Raw genomic sequence first — 15,739 nt, forward strand, 5'->3', positions numbered from 1 at the left:
TTTAGGGCCCCTTGAAGGTGTTTTGCTGCTTCTCTCCTTTGGCCCCTGGGCCTTCAACAAGCTGACTACTTTCATCAAGTCACAGGTCGATTCTGCCCTATGAAAACCCATCACAGTTTTTTATCACCAGCTTAGTGCTAATGGATCCTGTGATGACCCCCCCCCCCTTCTACCATCGCCCAAGAGAGTCTTCGATTCTCCACCCTCGCCTTGGAAATCAAGTCCCCTTGGTACTTAAGTGTGTGGCGATGCCTCCGAAGGACATGGCCTTAATTACAGTAATGTGGGCTATGGCTGTGAAAGAGCCAATGACGGGAATATTGTGGCCCCATGACTCGGAAAATCATACCTTTTATGGCTGCAGTGGTACCCAATGACGGGATTATTGTGGGTCTGCTCCCAGGGGGGAGCGGAAGCAACCCACATAGCCTAAGACAGGGGCCCTGCCCTTCTTGGCCTTGAGGGCCTGGTTATCTAGGTACCGAGCATGGGTGCAGGCCACATAGCCTAAGACAGGCCTTTCACCAGCCCTTGTGTTATACAATCTTTGCTTCTAAAGAGAAAAGGGGGAGATGTTGGGAGCCAAGGGCTTCGGCCCAGGTGTCTCTTCCCCCCTAAGTGGGCCTTACCCTCAGATACGTTGTTCTGAGAATCGGCCAACCATAGAATATTCCAACATATATCCTAACCACAAACTGTTCCTGTTCATTGAACCAGCCATCCCCATGTTCCTTTTCCAGGCCCAACCCAACTTCCCCATCACTCCTGCTCCTTTCCCAGGCCCTACCCTACTTCTCTTTCTCATGCTTTTTGCTATATAAGTTGTACCCCAAGACCAATAAACTGAGACCTTTACAAGAATCTGCTTGCTCTCGCTCTTCTTTCTCACCCATTTCTCTTTCAGGCTGTGTCCCACTCGACTCTGCAAATAACTGAGTCCCGCTGGACCGGGACATTTTTTATTCCTTGCCTTCAGAGTAGAACCTATAAGCTGCTCATGCGTTTAGATGTACTGTTTTTTAGTATGCTCTTCATATTTACGAGAATGTCAAAATGGATGTGTTAATGTTTCACCTATTTGAAGTCAGTTTATTGGGCATTAAACATAAAGTGTAAATTTTTCTTGCCAGATGGAGATTCCACCCTTTCTAAACAGCTATGCCAAAAGAAGTCATAAAAGTTTAATTAGAAACAGGAAATGTTTACCTGTTTTCAGATAGTAAATTAAATGCATGTCTTTTCAAACCTTTCCTTAAAATGCTTTATGAATGGAAAAATTGAGTTGCAGCAAGATATTTGAGAAATAGTATTCACAAGCTCAGTTACAAAGATCTGAAGAGATGAAAACGGTGTACACAGAGTTCTTTAATGAACTGTTGTTAGCTTCATCTCTCTGAATATAAAAGACAAAAGGATGTTCTTTCCTTCTGGTTCTTTGTCACTAAAATAGTACTATCTATTTATCTATCTATTTTTTTAAAATATGTGGGGCATTTGGAAACTGTTAATTCCTGTCCTATGATTGGCATATGTAGTGTATAATGATTCGATATGGTAATTTACTTTTCTAATTTTGACCCTTTTATGTGTTAATGATTTTTTTTTATTCTTAGGTAAGGTAGGTCTGTATTTAATGCTTATCTGTTCAAGTGGGTGCTAGCTGTGGAGATATACAATAAACTCATCTTGGTTTGAGTTTGGTTACTGTTTATTCACCTTAAGAAGCAATCACACCTGTGTGGCAGATATACAGAATAGTCTCTAGAGTAGCACTTCTGTGATTTAAGATTTCTTAATTTCAGCTTTCTCTTGGAGAACTCGGGGAAATAATAGTAAATGTTCTGCTGCCCAACTTCATCTCTACTCTCCAGATAAATGATCATATTAGACCATAGTGGTATTCATCCTTGTCATGCATTTAAGCTGGAACCATTTTTGTCATTGAAAAATTGGAAATGAATTTTAATTTAGCTGCATAACAGACAAATCCTAATGATTAAAAAGGGCATGGGGAAAAGAGGAAAACAATTTGAGGGAGGAGGGATGGTGACTTTATTGGTCGGAATTCTCCATGCTAGAGAAATACAGCATCAGATATGTTGGCTACTAATGTGGCTGTCCTAACCCACTGTACTTGGGACTGGAGCTCTCTCTACAACCTTGGTGGTTATTGTTTGTCCTTCCTTTTCAAAGAGGACCATGACAGCAGGGCTGGGATATCATGACCTGCAAGTGAATTGGATTTAAGTGAGGGGGGCTGGAGAAGGTCACCTGCTGCCCTTTCCCGTCCAGAGCCCTCTGGGTCCAATGGTCCTGTATAGATCAGGAGGACTGGAGATGGCCCTGGATGTGTAATTACTGGTGCCATTGGAAAGACTAGATATATGTTCATGTTAGTATAATGGAGCTTCTGGAGTCTCTCCAATCATATCTGGATGATGGACCAAAGAAGTGATGTGTTGAAAACCCCTTCTACCTCTACCTTTTCTGGGATAGAGAGTATCAGGTAGGGGCTGATTACTTCATAAAGTATTTTCTTTAATTGTGATCCTTGCATTTTTCTGCGTGAAGATTCAAAATCCATAGGAAGTTGTGGTTCAATTGTCATGAAATTTCCATTGATCTCTTTAGTAAGATGTTACTTGTGTTGTTCATAGTTGACAGAAGTTACAAGTAGGAAGCACTTTAGAAATATTTTAGTAGACCTCATATTACAGATAAGGAGACTGAAATCTAAGTCGTTAAGTCATTCAGATATTAAGACTGAAGTAAGATTCAAATCCAAATTTTTGGAATCCTAAATCTATTGTTCTTTACATCAAAGCATGGGCCCTTCCACCATAGGATCTTTGTCACACTTCTCTTGCTTAAAAAATTTAGTAGATCTGTGGCTCAGAGTCTAAAAAAAACATCTTGAAATCTCTTGTAGAAGACACATAATGCTGATGAACATTAGTCTTTCCTGATTCCTGAAAGTTTTGGAAATAGCTAGGAAAGGGCATTATCTCAAAATCGAGCACTTCAGGAGGGTTTTTACGAATAGTCTCCATCTAGATGAACATGAATAATAGAAGAAAATAACATGACCAGTTATTTGAATTGGCTGGGCAAGCTCTCTGCTGGTAAGTGATAGAATTTCGTAAATTGGATCATTCTTTTACCTCTCCAAGTTCACCCTGAAACCTCATCTATTAAACTGTTTATGTTTTGAAGTCTACACCATGTATGAATAAACACCAAGTATGCACAAGTCTTGTGCTAGGTTTTGTGGGGGAGAGAGGTAAGATAATGTGGAGATCAGTTACTGTCCTCAAACATGTAATCTACTGGGAGAAGATTTTGAGATTATCAAGGGTTTTGAACGTTCGCATGATAGAATGCTGGGATAATGGAGTATAGGTTTAGACCTATTTAATGTAAGTAAAATATTTTAGGAAGAATTAGTCTGATACACTGATTAGATTTGAAGGTGGGGGAGAAGAGGATTGAACAAGTAAAGGGAGAGAAATAAGGAAGTTCTAGATCATTTTTTGGCTTGAGTTAAATTTCTTTTCTTTGGTTTAGGATATTGATACTGGTAATATTAAATGAATACTCAGAAGATTCAGTTGCAGACCAATTCAGTGTTGAGCTTGAAGTTGAATCTAATGATTCAGAAGATTGTAGTCACATTGGAGAAGAATAAGAACTCTCAGATGAAGATGATGAGGTAGATTTTTTTAATCTACCTGCTTAAGGAATTGGGTAAATGTTTTCTATGTTGAGTGCTTTTATACCACAAATTGACCTTTTAATTCGAACTTAAATGTAATGTCATTTAAAATCCCTTAAATTTCTTCTGTTTATCTCTGTTACCCTCATGAGTAGAAGAAAACCTCATGCTGATTGTATTTGAAAGCATACAGTCTGTTTCCCTTGGAACTGAGAAGTAGATAACACAAGCATTGTCGTGCCCATTTTATAGGTAAAGTTTAAAAAGGTGAAATTGCTTGCCGTCTCCTCACAGATTCAAGTATCAGAGCTGGTCAGGACTCCCTGCTCTGCTCCCATGCCACTTTTCTCTTTGGTTGAGGGTCAGTTCTTCATAGTCAGAACACAACTTGTATTAAATCTAAAAAACTTGTCTGGATAAAAATGAAGTAATGAATTGGTATCAATGGACCTTATTTTAGATATGCCAGATACAGCAGGCAGAAGAAAGTGACACCAACTCATCTGATGGAGAACCTAAAATACCCTTTAGCCCTAAGTCTAAACTTTTCATTTTCTGTGATAGTCCCCCCAAAATTGGAGATGAGGTATGAATTTAGACTTAGAATTAGAAAAAATGTTTCTACTCTTTTTTAAGAGGTAAGAAATTTGTATAATGTGCTTAATTTTTAACATTATAATACATATTAATGACTTAAAGCTGTCTTTTCTTGCTATATACATGTTGGTTTATTGGAGCACAGTTAAATTTTTTCTTAAATGTTCATTTTTATATTATATACTTATGTGATTGCATCTTGATTCATTAACTGATGTGGAGAAAGATTGTGTTCGTTAAACTATATGATTCTATCTTCTTACTTGGTTAATATTGCCAGTTAGTTTTCACTTATAAGAATAAATTAGTAGGAAAGTAGATTTTGTCATGCTAAATATGAGGAGAGATGATATACACTGTAGAGAGATCTGTGCTTCCTTGGGTGACTAGATCGCTCTGGGGAGGACAAGGCTGTGTAAGAGGATGACTCAAGATTCAGTCAGAATCCTTGTGCCAGGAAGCTTCTAAAGCAGGTAGACCTCCATGGTGAACTTAGGGAACGGCGTGGGCAAGCAAGTTGAAGAGACTTCAATGAATTTGTGATGTGTATTCCTGTTAAAAGTCATGTCCAAATCATTGAGATCACAGATCTATTTGGAAATGATAAAAACACAATCATAATGTATGCCTCGGAAAGATTTATTTTAATTTCATTGTAATGTTGGAAAACAAAAAAATTTGAAAGTTCAGCTGACTTCTTAATATTGATATATTGAGGTCAAGTTGATTGAAAAGTTCCAGATAACGTCCTGTATCTAAACATTTTGAAGTCCCTAATCTATTTTGAAGTACATGATCTAGGAAGGACATAATCAGTATTTTTATCTCATCCTGCTCACAGAAACTTGTATATTGCATACTTTTATAATTTTAAAAGAATTTAGTGAAAATAATTTTATAACTTTTTGATTTCATTTTAATATTGCAAGAAAGCCTTGTAGACTCCATGCAGGCTTAGTTGTGTGTAGATGATGTGTTTTAGAGTAATCAGTTTGGGTTTTTGGTGGTCCTTTTATGTCAAACTGAAAATGGGTCACTGAGCTGTACATCAGGATTTCTGTGGGCTACATATTGACTTAGTTAATGGTATCTGCTTTACTGCATTTCTTTATTTTGTAACGTTTCCCAGTTACTTTTTAATCTGGTCTAGGGAGTACTTGGGAGTGTGGTGTGTCCCCGAGATATGGATTTGACATCTCTCGTCTAATCTCTGAACTCTGTTGGTCAGAGAATTTTGCTTTTAGATTATCCATTTGTTTGCATCATGCTTTCCTAATTCCCTGCCTCTCTTCAGACTGAACCATATTGGTTTGTCAGTGAATCGAGGTTCAGGTTTTTCTTGTTCTTTTAATTTCCATTGTTGTCTTATGTATGGTTCTATGTATCTTTACATCATTTCATGCAGTTCTTCCCAAGTTATTCACAAAGTTAACTATTTCTTATAGGGCAATACTATCATGCTACATTTATATACTACAATTTGATGACTAAGCAGTCTCTTCTTGGCCACTACACAAAGTGCTGAATAGGAATAGATGTATTGAGCACTTGGCTTTTCTACCAGTGTGTCACGCTTTTTTCTCTCATGGCCTCAGTGCTCCAGCTAAACTGGATTACTTGCTGTCCTGTATCTCTTTGCTTTTGTTCAGGCACTTTTCTGTTCCTCGTGTGTCCATCTGGCTAAGTGGTAAGGTGAATAATAGAGTGGTGGGCCTGGAGTTAGGGGGATCCGAGTTCACTTCCAGCCTCGGACAATCGCTAGTTGTGTGACCCTGGGCAAGTCACATATTCTCTGCCTGACTCAGCCACTATAGAATGGGTGCTAATAATAGCACCTACCTTGGAGGGTTATTGTGAGGATCAAGTGAGGTAATATTTACAAAGTATACTTAGCCTTTTACCCAAACATTTTTTTCTAGTCTTGTTTCATGTAAGCAGAGGCCTTCCCTAAAGTCTTAATCTAATGCCTTGTTATAACATTATACAATGATCCTGACTTCTCAAAAGTTATTCCACTGAGACTTGGGCTCTAGCTAATTCTTACCAAGCCGAGAAGTCTAGGCCCAAGTGAAGGACTGTCAGTGTGTGTTCTCTCAGGACCAAGCTAAGTCAATTTAGAGAAGTTTGTCACCAGAAGCGATAAATTTGGGGACTACTAGTAACTCATTAAACCTTGAGGTAAGGGAAAGTTATATTTATGTTTATATTTCACGATGTGTGGCGTATGGAGACCCTAACCCAAAATTGACTACTGGCAGACTCCTCAAAGTGAAGGTAGGAAGTTTCATTAGAATCTCGGACAAGTGGGAAGTCCAGAATGAGCAGGGCTGCCTTACAGAAGCAGAGAGCTCCCTTAAATCAGTGCGTGCTACCCAACCCTCCCAAAGAAACCCCCTGATGCAAAGCTTTTTATATGGTGGATGTGGGGATAGTGGGCTGAAGAGAGATGAGGTAACTAGCAAAAAAATTTCTTCCAGATCATGTGATTTCTAAGAAAGCAAAACAGAGGGCTAAGGCTTCCCTTACTGTTAACTCCCAGCTGCTTACCTCAGCAGGGGTCAACTGGTTTCTTACCTTCCCCAGGTCTTTGGACGTCTCTGGATCTGATTATCTCAATCAGAGAGCTATCTCTTTAGAGGTTCCTCTACAGAACACCCAAGTCACTCAAGGATGCAGCAACAGGTCTTTATTCTAACTCTTTACATAGTTTCCCTAACGTTCCCTCTAGCCTTCCTTCTGGAGTTCTTTCTTCCTTGGAGTTCCCTTGATTTCCCACAAAATTGGTCTAAACAATCTAAATGTCCCACAGACAGTCAATGGAGCACCATATTGCAATTAAAAAACTGAGTATGTAAGCTAAAGGAATGTAAAAAGTATGTAAAGTAAGTAATCTAAAAGGAATTATGAAATGCAAAATAATAAAATATGAACCAGTAGACTTTTGACTGTTTTTTTGACTTTGTTCTTCCTTTTAGAGAGAGAAAATGGTTGAAAAGTTATTGTTAATTTAATTAAGTAATTATTTATTTATATAAAATAATACTTTTCAAAATTCGCCCTTGTAAAAATTCACCTTGTCTTCCAGATTTTTTCCCTCCCTTTTCCCTAGTCCTCCCTTAGATGTCAAAGAATACATTCTTTTATAAACCCGCCATAATAGATCACATCACTATGTTCACTTTTTTTCTTTTTCCTTCTCTTGGTTTTTCCCTTTCATTCTGATTTTTCACTCCCAACACGATTTATATGGAAATATTTTTAAAATTAATATATTTGTATTTTTTTCCTTTTTGATCTGATTTTTCTCATGCACCATCTTAATTTTGGAAATATGTATAGAATTTTTGAAGAGCAATCTGACAATATGGTATAATATTTTTAAGACAATTGTGCTTCTTACCCATTGTTTTGAAAATATAAACCTTGAAATTTTTGTTTAAAACTATCAAAAATACAATTGTCAATTTTTTTTAGTCCACAAAACTGGTCTAAACAATCTAAATGTCCCACAGACAGTCAATGGAGCACCATATTGCAATTAAAAAACTAAGTATGTAAGCTAAAGGAATGTAGGAAGTATGTAAGCAAAGTAATCTAAAAGGAATTATGAAATGCAAAATAAAAAAAATATGAACCAGGAGATTTTTTACTTTGTTTTTTTTGGCTTTGTTTTCCCTTTTAGAGACAGAAAATGGTTGAAAAGTTATTGTCAATTTAATTAACTAATTATTCATTTATTTAAAATGGAAATTGGTGCAAAACAAGGTCAATTGATGGAATCTACATTTCTTGAGAGCAGTAGTTCTGTTATCTATGTCCCCATAAGTGCTTGGTGCTTAATAGATATTTGTTGATGGACTGAATGAGTTGTATTAAGTTTACTATATAGTAAATTATTTTTAAATTGCTTTACAGTCAAATGTGGTAGTGGTAGTACATTTCATTGGTACCAGGAGAAATGAATCTGATGGATTCAATGAATTCAAATATTCTGGTGTCTCAACAGCCTCACTGCCTCCAACCTGGATCTGAGGAGCTCCCAGGAAGGGTCAGGAGCAGCATCAGCTCCAGGTTGGAGGCAGTGAGGTCACAACTTAAATAGGACTCCTTGCTCTTCCATCCAGGCTCCGAAATAAAACAAAATGCCCCTTCCCCTGCATAATGACCGGAAAAAGAAAGGGCTTTACTATGGGGGTCAAAGGTACTAACACAAAATCTAATAAAGTGATCTTTAGAAGCCGTAGTTAGACAAATTCTTTTTAATATTAGAATTGCCAGATGTAGAACCAGAAAAGTTGACTTCTCTTAGAAAGATGTAAAACTCCATAGTCCTCAAAATACTTAAATTTCAACATAGACACAATGGCACGTCTCTCTCATGTTGCATTGTTAGCTTTATGGAATTGTCCTTTAACTATAAAACACATAACTAGAACGGTATTAAAAATCTTTGCTGTCAAAGGAAAAGATGTGATTGCTGTATTTAAATTCAGTAATGTTAGCATGGAGGTCAAGAATAAAATTTGAGAGTAATATGGGATCATGGGAAAATTCATTAAAGATATATTTTAGTCTCTTGAGTATATCCACAGAGCTCCATGTCCACAATCAGTTTAAAAACTTAAGTATCCTAAGATATGAACCTTTTAGTCCTCAAGTCCGACAAGACATAGATAATATCTGCCCCTGTTCGGAAGTCAGGAGGGGAGTGTCCTTTCTTTCTGTATATCTGAAAGCAGGCTCACCTCAAGTTTCTGTGTGCTTGATTGGAATGACTACTAAGGATAGTCATGCTTAGCCTCCAATTGAATGTTTCAGTGTAAGATTAATCTAGGTTTGGAATTCCCATTTCAACAGGCAGGTTGAAGAGGGTGGGCACAAGTTTATTACTGCTTGGAACTTTCATTTAAATAAGACAGGAAAATAAAAAAGGAAACTCATAGCACAAAAGTAATTAATATACAACTAATAAACCCAGTGGCCACTATAACGACATACAACATACATCATGGCCACTCTGAGGAAAACATCAGAATTCCCCTGCTGAGAGAATTCATGGTCACAGCTATTCATAGTGGCAAGTGACAGGCATTGGTAGGCAAGTTGTCTATTACTTCCTAGCTAAATTCTCAAAGTCCCTTTCCACTAAGAGGCTTTTCTCAGCTGAGAACAAAGAAGGCATTACACTAAGGACTCTCATGTGAGATGTGACTCTTTTCTTTTTTTTTTTTTTTTTTAATTTTTTATTTTATTTTATAATTATAACATTTTTTGACAGTACATATGCATGGGTAATTTTTTACAACATTATCCCTTGCACTTACTTCTATTCAGATTTTTTCCCTTCCTCCCCCAACCCCCTCCCCCAGATGGCAAGCAGTCTTATACATGTTAAATATATTACAGTATAATTTAGATACAATATATGTGTGTAGAACCGAATTTTTTGTTGCACAGGAAGAATTGGATTCAGAAGGTAAAAATAACAGTTTGCATTCATTTCCCAGTGTTCCTTTTCTGGATGTAGCTGGTTCTGTCCATCATTAATCAATTGGAATTGGATTAGCTCTTCTCTATGTTGAAGATATCCACTTACATCAGCATACATCCTTGTACAGTATCATTGTTGAAGTGTATAATGATCTTCTGGTTCTGCTCGTTTCACTCAGCATCAGTTGATGTAAGTCTCTCCAAGCCTCTCTGTATTTCTCCTGTTGGTCATTTCTTATAGAACAATAATATTCCATAACATTCATATACCATAGTTTACCCAACCATTCCCCAATTGATGGGCATCCATTCATCTTCCAGCTTCTAGCCACTATGAAAAGGGCTGCCACAAACATTTTGGCACATACAGGACCCTTTCCCTTCTCTAGTAGTTCCTTGGGATATAAGCCCAGTATTAGTATGGCTGGGTCAAAGGGTATGCACATTTTGATAACTTTTTGGGCATAATTCCAGATTGCTCTCCAGAATGGTTGGATTCTTTCACAACTCCACCAACAATGCATCAGTGTCCCAGTTTTCCCACAGCCCCTCCAACATTCATCGTTATTTGTTCCTGTCATCTTAGCCAATCTGACAGGTGTGTAATGATACCTCAGAGTTGTCTTAATTTGCATTTCTCTGATCAATAGTGATTTGGAACACTCTTTCATATGAGTGGAAATAGTTTTAATTTCATCATCTGAAAATTGTCTGTTCATATCCTTTGACCATTTATCAATTGGAGAATGGCTTGATTTCTTATAAATTAAAGTCAATTCTCTGTATATTTTGGAGATGAGGCCTTTATCAGAACCTTTAACTGTAAAAATGTTTTCCCAGTTTGTTACTTCCCTTCTAATCTTGTTTGCATTAGTTTTGTTTGTGCAGAAACTTTTTAATTTGGTGTAATCAAAATGTTCTATTTTGTGATCAATAATGGTCTCTAGTTCTCCCTTGGACACAAACTCCTTCCTCCTCCACAAGTCTGAGAGGTAAACCATCCCATGTTCCTCCAATTTATTTATGATTTCGTTCTTTATGTCTAAATCTTGGACCCATTTTGATCTTATCTTAGTATGTGGTGTTAAATGTGGGTCCATGCCTAGTTTCTGCCATACTAATTTCCAGTTTTCCCAGCAGTTTTTGTCAAATAATGAATTCTTATCACAAAATTTGGGATCTTTGGGTTTGTCAAAGATTAGATTGCTATTTTTATTCACTATCTTGTCCTGTGAACCTAACCTATGCCACTGATCAACTAGTCTATTTCTTAGCCAATACCAAATGGTTTTGGTGACTGTTGCTTTATAATATAGCTTTAAATCAGGTACACTTAGACCACCTTCCTCTGACTTTTTTTTCATTAGTTCCCTTGCAATTCTCGACCTTTTATTCTTCCATATGAATTTTGTTGTTATTTTTTCTAGGTCATTAAAATAGTTTCTTGGGAGTCTGATTGGTATAGCACTAAATAAATAGGTTAGTTTAGTTTGGGGAGTATTGTCATCTTTATTATATTCGCTCGGCCTATCCAAGAACATTGAATGTCTTTCCAATTATTTAAATCTGACTTTATTTTTGTGGCAAGTGTTTTGTAATTTTGCTCATATAATTCCTGACTCTCCTTTGGTAGATATATTCCCAAATATTTGATACTATCGACTGTTATTTTGAATGGAATTTCTCTTTGTATCTCTTGCTGTTGGATTGTGTTGGTAATGTATAAAAATCCTGAGGATTTATGTGGATTTATTTTGTATCCTGCCACTTTGCTAAAATTCTGAATTATTTCTAATAGCTTTTTAGCAGAGTCTTTGGGGTTCTCTAAGTATACCATCATGTCATCTGGGAAAAGTGATAATTTGATTTCCTCATTTCCTACTCTAATTCCTTGGATCTCTTTCTCGGCTCTTATTGCCAAGGCTAGAGTTTCTAGTACTATATTGAATAGTAATGGTGATAGTGGGCAACCTTGTTTCACTCCTGATCTTACAGGGAAAGGTTCTAGTTTATCACCATTACATATGATGTTTACTGAAGGTTTTAAATATATGCTCCTTATTATTTTAAGGAATAGTCCATTTATTCCTATACTCTCAAGCGTTTTTAGTAGGAATGGATGTTGGATTTTATCAAATGCCTTTTCTGCATCTATTGAGATGATCATATGGTTTTTATTAATTTGATTATTAATATGGTCAATTATACTAATAGTTTTCCTAATATTAAACCAGCCCTGCATTCCTGGTATAAATCCCACTTGGTCATAGTGTATTATCCTGGGGATGATTTTCTGAAGTCTATTTGCTAATATCTTATTTAAGATTTTAGCATCAATATTCATTAAGGAAATTGGTCTATAGTTTTCTTTCTCATTTTTCGATCTACCTGGTTTAGGTATCAGTACCATGTCTGTGTCATAGAAGGAATTTGGTAGGACTCCTTCAATCCCTATTTTTTCAAATAGTTTACTTAGCATTGGAGTTAGTTGTTCTTTAAATGTTTGGTAGAATTCACCTGTAAATCCATCTGGTCCTGGGGACTTTTTCTTAGGAAGTTGGTTAATAGCTTGGTCTATTTCTTTTTCTGAGATGGGACTATTTAGACTACTTACTTCTTCCTCTGTTAATCTGGGCAAGCTATATTTTTGAAGGTATTCTTCCATTTCATTTAAGTTATCGAATTTATCGGCATAAAGTTGAGCAAAGTAGCTCCTAACTATTGTTCTAATTTCCTCTTCATTAGTGGTGAGTTCACCCTTTTCATTTTCAAGACTATCAATTTGCTTTTTCTCTTTCCTTTTTTTAATCAGGTTTACTAAGGGTTTGTCTATTTTGTTGGTTTTTTCATAAAACCAACTCTTAGTTTTATTAATTAATTCAATAGTTTTTTTACTTTCAATTTTATTAATCTCACCTTTTATTTTTTGAATTTCAAGTTTTGTGTTTGTCTGGGGGCTTTTAATTTGTTCCTTTTCTAGCAATTTTAGTTGTAAGCCCAATTCGTTGGCCCTCTCTTTCTCTATTTTATGCAGGTAGGCCTGTAGAGATATAAAACTTCCCCTAATTACTGCTTTGGCTGTATCCCACACATTTTGGTATGATGTCTTATTATTGTCATTTTCTTGGGTGAAGTTATTAATTATGTTTATGATTTGCTGTTTTACCCAATCATTCTTTAGTATAAGATTATTTAGTTTCCAATTATTTTTTGGTCTATTTTCCCCTGGCTTTTTATTAAATGTTATTTTGATTGCATTATGGTCTGAAAAGGATGCATTTACTATTTCTGCCTTACTGCATTTGATTTTGAGGTTTTTATGCCCTAGTATATGATCAATTTTTGTATAGGTTCCATGAACTGCTGAGAAGAAAGTATATTCCTTTCTGTCTCCATTTAGCTTTCGCCAAAGATCTATCATATCAAACTTTTCTAGTATTCTATTTACCTCTTTGACTTCTTTCTCATTTATTTTGTGGTTTGATTTATCTAATTCTGATAGTGCAAGGTTGAGATCTCCCGCTATTATAGTTTTGCTATCTATTTCCTCTTGCAGCTCTCTTAATTTCTCTTTTAAGAATTTAGATGCTGCACCACTTGTTGCATACATGTTTAATATTGATACTGCTTCACTATTGATGCTTCCCTTTAGCAGGATATAATGCCCTTCCTTATCTCTTTTAATTAGATCAATTTTTGTTTTTGCTTGATCTGAGATGAGGATGGCTACTCCTGCTTTTTTGGTTTTGCCTGAAGCATAATAGATTCTGCTCCACCCTTTTACTTTTAGTTTGAATGTCTCATCCTGTTTCAGGTGTGTTTCCTGTAAACAACATATAGTAGGATTCTGACTTTTAATCCAGTCTGCTAACTGCTTCCTCTTTATGAGGCAGTTTGCCCCATTCACATTTATGGTTAGAAGGACTAATTCTATATTGCTTGCCATCCTATTAACCCCTGCTTGTGCTTTTCCCCTTTCCTTCCCTTTTACCCTCCTATTCAGTATTAAACTGGTAAACACCGCTTGCTTTTCACAGCCCTCCCTTTTTAGGATCCCTCCCCCACCTTAAAGATCCTCCCCTTATTTTACCCCTTTTCCTCGAAATTACTGTATTCCCTTCCCCTTAGCTTACTCCTTCCCTTTCACTTTTCAATAAAGTGGAAGAAGTTTCACCATAAATCGAATATGTCTATTGATACACGCTATGTTCATCTCCCTCCTTTCTTTCTCTCAGATATAATAGGTTACCTTTGCCTCTTCATGAGATGTAGTACCACCACTTTATACTTTTTTATGATATAATCTCCTTTCCACCTCTAGTTTCTAAGACAAATTGTACATATGTTCTTTACATATTTTTTTGACAGAAGTATAGTTCTCAAGATTTCTTTTTACCTTTTTTAGAAGTCTCTTGAGTTCTGTATTTGAAGATCAAACCTCTTATGTAGGTCTGGTTTTTTCATCAAAAATAGATGGAATTCATTTATTTCGTTAAATGTCCATCTTCTTCCCTGGAAAACGATGCTCATTCTTGCTGGGTAAGTTATTCTTGGCTGCATACCAAGTTCCTTAGCCTTTCGGAATATTATGTTCCAGGCCCTGCGTTCTTTTAGTGTGGATGCTGCTAGATCCTGTGTTATCCTTATTGTGGATCCTCCATATCTGAATTGTTTTTTTCTAGCAGCTTCCAATATCTTTTCCTTTGTCTGATGGTTCTTGAACTTGGCCACTATATTTCTTGGCGTTTTGATTTTAGGGTCCCTTTCAGTAGGTGATCGATGAATTTTCTCAATGTCTATTTTACCCTCTGTTTCCAGAATGTCTGGGCAGTTCTCTTTGATAATTTCCTCGAAAATGGTGTCCAAGCTCTTTTTTTCCTCCCATTTTTCAGGGAGTCCGATTATTCTCAAATTGTTTCTCCTGGATCTGTTTTCCAGGTCTGTTGTCTTTCTGGTAAGGTACTTGACAGTCTTTTCAATTGTTTCATTTCTCTGGTTTTGCTTGACTCCCTCTTGGTTTCTCCTTGAGTCATTCATTTCTACTTGTTCCAGTCTAATTTTCAATGATGTATTTTCTTCACTCACTTTTTTTATATCTCTTTGTAATTGTCCAATTGAGCTTTTATCTTCTATGGAATTTTTTTCCATTTTATCCATTTTATTTTTTAGAGAGCTGATTTCTTTTTCCAGCTCTCTAATCCTGTTTTCCTTGGAGTTGTTTACCTTTTCCAGCTCACTAATCCTGTTTTCTTTGGAGTTGTTTACCTTTTCCAGCTCACTAATCTTGTTTCTCAATGATTTGATTTCTTTATCCATTCTGTCTTTGAATGCATGGGATGACTTCTCCAGGCTCTCTTGCCAAGCTTCCCTTTCCTTTTCCCACCTCTCTTCCAGCTCTCTTGTGAGAGCCTTTTTGATTTCCTCTATGAGGTTTTTTTGTATTGAGGAGCAGCTTATATCCCTCCCAGGGGATACATCTGGGGACATTCTGTTCCTAGTCTCCTCAGCATTTGAAGTCTGCTCCCTCTCCACACAGAAGCTGTCAATGGTTAGAGCCCTTTTGAATTTTTTGTTCATTTTGTCAGAGTAGGAATCAAAGAAAACAAACTGACAAGAGAAACAATTGGTCTGTTTTGCGGGGGATAGGGCTGGATGTTATTAATGGGCTTCCTCTACAGACTGGGGGTAGGGCAGCAGAGAGCCACTAACAGAACAGCAATGACTGTACTGAGTCTGCGCTCTGAGGCTCTGAGAATGCACCGAGTCAGTCCAGGTGGGGGTTGGGGGTGGCCGGGCTCTGAGAGACGCTGGCTTTCTGGGGTTTTAATCTTCACCTCCGGTGTTTACACCCTCTCTGCTGCTCCTGGCTTGCTGCCAAGACGGAGCATCCACACTGGGGCAAAAGCCCTTTTGCAGAAACGGCAGAGATCACACCCCTCC

At 36.9% G+C, this 15,739-nt stretch overlaps 1 pseudogene; it reads left to right on the plus strand.

The window, feature by feature from the left end:
• Positions 1–248: 248 nt before the first annotated feature.
• LOC141549031 (E3 ubiquitin-protein ligase Mdm2-like) overlaps positions 249–15,739 on the plus strand; it is a 36,697-nt pseudogene continuing 21,206 nt past the window's right edge.

This window comes from Sminthopsis crassicaudata, chromosome X (assembly GCF_048593235.1).
Source record: "Sminthopsis crassicaudata isolate SCR6 chromosome X, ASM4859323v1, whole genome shotgun sequence".
Lineage (NCBI taxonomy): Eukaryota > Metazoa > Chordata > Mammalia > Dasyuromorphia > Dasyuridae > Sminthopsis > Sminthopsis crassicaudata.